The sequence below is a fragment of the Pleurodeles waltl genome, chromosome 10, assembly GCF_031143425.1.
Source record: "Pleurodeles waltl isolate 20211129_DDA chromosome 10, aPleWal1.hap1.20221129, whole genome shotgun sequence".
Lineage (NCBI taxonomy): Eukaryota > Metazoa > Chordata > Amphibia > Caudata > Salamandridae > Pleurodeles > Pleurodeles waltl.
The window spans coordinates 313,774,253-313,780,374 of record NC_090449.1 but is presented as its reverse complement, the minus strand read 5'-3'; the positions used below and the strand labels follow the sequence as shown (position 1 = coordinate 313,780,374).

The following is a 6,122-nucleotide window of genomic DNA, read 5'->3' as shown; positions in this document are numbered from 1 at the left end:
ACTCTTAGCTTGAAATTTTACTTGTAGGTTCATTATGGTACATTTCAGAGCTTTGGTGTCATTTTTTTATGTACGACTATATTTGGCCTTTAGTTGCTCACTGTCCCTATCAAATATCCATTCAATCCATTGAGTTTCCACAGTATTGATTCTTGATCGCATTTAGATCAGTTGCAGCAACTGAAACAGATAGCAATAAATCACATTTGGATTTAGTCAGCAAAGGGTTGCAAGCACAAGAAATATTATCTCACAAGATTAACTATTTAAGTGTGAAGCATTAGCATCTTCATCCTTTAGGACTCTGTGCACAGGTAAAAGGCATTTAAAGGGTTCCAGCGACTAAGGGTCGAACCAGCTGGTGGGAGCAACTGGCACTAAAGACATAGCACTGGGAATTACTCTGCCTCCGAACATCGCACACCTTGGTACTGGACAACCAAGACATGCCAAGAGATGGAGGCTCATGCACACCACAACATCCTGTGCAGCACAAGATTAAGGAGCTGCTTTAAGAGCTTCTAGTGCCTCCTTGCGCCAAATTAGCATATTGTTTTTACATTAATGTAGCCCACAGAGGACAAAACAACCGCTACAAATTTACAAAGTGGCGCAATGCATGTATTGCACCACTTTGTAACCCTTTGTGCTACATTATGCCTGTGCCAGGCATAATGTATGCAAGGGAGGTATTCCCTTGTTAGGGGGGCCGAAAAAATGGCGCAAAGAAATCTAACAGATTTCTTTGTGTCATTTTTTCTGGCACTTTTAATGCCTGCTCAGAGCAGGCGTTAAAAGGAGGCACACCATTGTTTTCAATGGACCCCAATAGGTTTTGCAGGATTATCATCAACATTTTTGACGCTAGTCCTGCAAAGTTCTGAACTAGTGTCAAAACTGTTGGCGCTAATTTCCCTAACTACCACCATGGTGCGCACACACATGATGGCGTTACGGGGGGCGCTAAAGGGTGCAAGAAAAGTGGCGCTGCACTATGTGCACCGCCACTTTTGTTAAATATGCCCCTAAAGCCCCCTCTACCATCTGTAAGATCCAAGATAAGTACTAACACCCACCGCATTCCGATCAGCGATGTTGAAAAGGTATTCCCCCTTGCCTCCACACAGTTCTTTTTCCAGGCACAGCGTTGAGCTACTAACTACAACTCAACAAGCAATCAAATTGTGGTAAAAAAAATCAGTCAAGCTACCGATTGTGGGGAGGTATACCAATGGATACCGGGCGCAGAATGTGTCTTGGAGCTTAAATGACACATTTTTATAGCAACAACATATGACCTACTTTATACGTAGAAGTGCAGACCATAAAGAAACAGGCCAAAGATAAAAAAATGGGGAACGGAAGCAAACGGAAATAGTATTTTAAATTCCACCTAGTATTAAGTCACTCACTACCACGGTTCTAACTTTAGGTCTAATTAGTAAATAGGTTTTATCTTGCATTTCCTCCCTTCGGTTCAGCCCCTCCTCTTCTTGCCGCCCAACAGTCTGGCAAAAAAAATAGGGTTAACGCAGACCTTAAAGATACACCATTAAGGAAAATGGAAAGTTAACTTTTTTGAAAATAAAACTTGATAAGCGTGTGCCCTCACTGAAGTCTAAGGAGACATTTTGCCAGGCGGGTACCCAGGAGTGAAGAGTGACAGACAGCCAAGGCACCCACCTATTAGCGTGAAATACATTACACTTAGGGCCAGATGTAGCAAAACGCCAATTTGCGACTTGCAAATTGCGAGTACCTGCGACTCGCAATTTGCAACTCGCAAATTGGTATGCAGTACGGTGTCTCAGACACCGACTGCGACTCGCTATGGGGTCGCAATGACCCACCTCATTAATATTCATGAGGTGGGTCACTAATTGCGGCCCCATAGCGAGTCTAGGCACTCGCAAACATGGAGGCCTGCTGTCCTCAACAGACCTCCATGTTCGTGACTGCTTTAAATAAAGCAGTTTTTTTTTTTTAAGTGTAGCCCGTTTTCCTTAAAGGAAAACGATCTGCACTTAAAAAAAAAAACGAAACCTTTAGTTTCGGTATTTTTTCAGGGCAGGGAGTGGTCCCTTGGACCACTCCCTGCCCTGAAAAAATATTTGTGGGTCCATTCACAAAGTGGAAGGGGTCCCATGGGGACCCCTTCCAATTTGCGAGTGGGTTACCATCCACTTCAAGTGGATGATAACTGCGACTCCATTTGCGACCGCATATGCGGTCGCAAATGGAATTGCATTCCACTCCGAATCGCAAATAGGAAGGGAACACCCCTTCCTATTTGCGATTCTGAAATGCATATTGCGAGTCGGTCCCGACTCGCAATATGCATTTCTGAATAGCAAAGAGGCTTTTGCGCCTCGCAAACAGCGATTTTCGCCGTTTGCGAGGCGCAAACCCTTTGCTACATCTGGCCCTAAGGCTCATATTTATACTATTTATGCGCCGCACGTGCGACCTTTTTTGATGCAAAAACGGTGCACACTTACAAAATATGATTGTATTTTGTAAGTTTACGCCACTTTTGCGTCAAAAAGTATAAATATGGGCCTTAGATACATTGAGATATGCATAAACTGACAATGGCAGCCTCTGTTAAAAAATTCCCTTCAACCAACATTTGCCAGCTTCTGTGCAAATCGTAAAGTGCCCAGCTTGTGCAAAAAGGCACGCTTAAGCTCAGGACTATCAATTCAAGCACCGTGCACCCACACACGTAAAATGCACACCTGCCGACCATGACCCCTAATATCCGTATGCACACAATATTTTAGAAGGATTACCTTAAACAAACTTGTTACGTTCATTAAACATCACGTTCGAAACACATTTCGAACGGTTTTATAAAGAGCAACGGACGTAAGTACTGCTTCACTTTTCTACAGCATCGGAAGCTTTCCTCACACATGCGCATATGGTCGAAACCTCTACGGGAGACAAAAGTGTGGTCTTGCCCTTTGTTTTAGCTGGTAAATGAGGGTGTGTGGTGTACCCTTATGGATTCTGATGGTTTATAGATGGAATGTCAAGTATTGAGAAGTGTCATTTGATTTTGAAAAAAAAAGCGGGGCAGTGGTATACTTTGCATGGTATCGGCCCTCAAAGTTTGAATTCTCAAATGTGAGCTTTAAATATTTGTCATAGTTGTGTATATTATTCGTTACACATGCTAACATGGGAAGAGATATGCACATGTATGCTTCCTGCAGACCAGTTCTAGAAGGGCTGATATGGATTCTGCTGGTAGAACATCAAGTTGAGACGTACCATGACGAAGGTGGTGGTAACATAAGGGGTCCTAGCACGTATCCCCTTTCCCCACTCACTGGTGACCTTCTCAGAGTGAGTTTTTTGGAACAACTTTAAATTTTATTACCTGTGTTTTGCAAATTCAGCCCTATGTAGCCTACCAACATTGAACTATAGATTAAAGTATTTGTATTTTATTAATCATGATGCAGTTATTGAAAACATTTATGCTTTAAAGGTTAAGAATAAAACATGCATAGAAGTGAGCTAGAGGGAAAGTTCACTTTCACGGGGGGCCCATTGGAAGGTGGGGGCCCTTGTCATTATCCATTTTGTCCATTCCTTAAAATGCCTCTGACTCAGCAATATATCCCATCTTCATGTTTTTTTTCCCTAGCTTCCTCAGCCGACCTCAGGGATGAGAGGCTACGTACTCCACAGGGCAGCACCCCGGTAAACAGGTGGTGTCGAGTGGGCTTAGGCCGAGGAGGACAGGTAATGTCCAGTGATGGATGCTTTGGTGTGCAGGAAGGTTGGGTGCTCTGCAGTGTGAGGTGACTGGTTCTGTTGTGATACAAGCTGTGATAGATCAAACAAGGTGGGTGTCATGATTGACAGCATGAATGGAAAGTATTTAATGACTTTGCCTTTTTAATAATTACTGTAAGGGAGTCTGTTGGTATTTAATTTAGCATTTCATCATGGATTAATGCACAGGAAACAAAACAAAGATTTCTCGAAGAGCTTTGATGAAAAGCCCTTCGGCGATTTGTCCATTTTGTTTCTGCTCACAATATCGGAGTATCTTCCCCTCGCTGACACCCTCATTGCTCATCCTCTGCTCTCTTCCCCTGGTGGGGGAGGCAAGAGTAAGACCGGAGCCCAGTCGCTGCCGGCGAGGAGTGAGGGAGCAGGGGCAGCGTCTGGCGGGAAGGGGCTGATGAATTAGTAATTGATCTGGGGGCAAGGGGCCCTTCAAGACAGCAAATTCGGAAGCTTACCTCACAGAGAGACATCAATCAGACAGTGACCACAAGTTGCAGTAATTAGTGTACTTTATGAGTATCTGCTCCAGTGAAAATACCCCAGCCTCAGCTTACTTTGCAGCCAGTATGATTTTTTTGCATGCAATGCGGGGATGTGACCCTATATTAGGGGTCTCCAGCGATCCAAATTTCATTGGCATTGGAGGTTGTAAAAACGGAGTGGCCATGTTGAATACAACCAATTTTTCATCTCTGGTAGTGGTCCTGCGCGGTCTTTGAAATGTCTGCAAGATGTAGAAAGCAATCAAGGGAGCGGTGTTAGCGTACTAGTCATGATCAGATACCAAATCCACGCCATTCCCAAGCTAACTGTGCCTCAGCTGGTTAATGCGAGAGATGAGTGCGGTCTTGACTCCTGTGATGTCCAGGCTGCGCCCCTTGAGCTGAGGTACAGCTTAGAGACATTGGGCACCAATTTGCAGATGTGCTGTAGGAGAGAACAGAAGAAGCAGCCGAAAAGTGCAAGTGTGAACAAACAGCAGCATCTCAGTGGGTGTGCACCTATTATATATCCAACCAGCTGGAAGCTGAGGGAAACAAGAATTAGAGCCTTGTTTTCAATTCAGAGGTCGGAGCGCCTAAAAACATTGAATGCATGTGTGACAGGAGCAGGAAAGAGCTAATAAAACAGTCCCCACATGAAGGGTTAAACAAGCTATGTGTAGGGATACAGAACTTGGTTGGTGCTCTGTGGGAGTAAACAAAAGACAAAAAGGAGGGGCAAAGAGGAAGGATTGCCCATTAGCAAGCAAGGATTTATAGAAGACACTAACTTAAACAAATGAAAGGCAGTGGGCAGATTGGAATCCCCACAAAGCATACACAACAGGTCACTATGCAACAGAGCAAGCACTATCTAGGCTCGACCTAAAAATCACACATATACACACCCTCTCACAAACAGGCTCCCAGACGCATTCACACACACATTAATTACAAGCACATACCAGTCACACTCAGACATAGCCCTTTGGGATGCCACTTGACATGTATTGAACTGAAATTGCCAGTATCTTTGTGTAAAGGATGTTAAATATGTTATGAACATCCACAAAAGGCTGTACTGTTAGTCTTCAAATGTAAACATACAATATCATTTGACATGAATTGTAAAACATAGCGCTTGATTATTGAGACAAACATAAGCTGAAATACTGATTTAAAAAGTTTTGAGAATTTTACACAAATTCGAACTCAAGGGTGAGCTTCTGATCCTACCAGAGTCTAAAAACAAGAACAAAAGTCCACCTCTTTTCTCTTAGAAAGGTGGCAACCCTGAATGCACCCATGCCATTTACAGAATATGCATTCATAAATGCATATTCACACACCATCCACAAACACTTATCAATTACAAACATAGCATGGATACTTGCACGATTCATACACACATACACCATTCACATACTCAATTGAGAATATCAGCATTCCCAAATCTCAATGCCCCCTTTTTGTCTTGGCAAATTGTTATCCTACATTAATCTCATTATAACTGAATTTGCAGTACTGCAGTGCTTAGCACAGCTGAGTGAGCTCAACAATCTATTGTGTGTTGCTCTGTAAAGGAAATACTTTGGCTCAGATCCTAAACACGCCATGTGTTATAAATATTCTATTAATTCAGTCATACAATCTATCATGGCAAATCGCAGAGTGCAAACTTGTCACCCCGGGGAGTCTAATGGCGCTGGGGGAGTCCAAGATCCTTGGCCGGCTGATGATGGAAGTTGAAAAGCCATGTCTTGAGCTGTCTTCTGAAGTCTTCCAGATAAGGGAAGGTGCTCAGGTGAAGGGCAAGGTCGTTCAAGGACTTGGGAG

General features: G+C 43.4%; 1 non-coding gene across 1 annotated transcript; it reads right to left on the bottom strand.

The window, feature by feature from the left end:
• Positions 1–328: 328 nt before the first annotated feature.
• LOC138262495 (small nucleolar RNA SNORA57) lies at positions 329–463 on the bottom strand. The gene has a single exon (XR_011199227.1). It is a non-coding gene; the product is annotated as a small nucleolar RNA SNORA57 (small nucleolar RNA).
• Between the last annotated feature and the right edge of the window lie 5,659 nt (positions 464–6,122).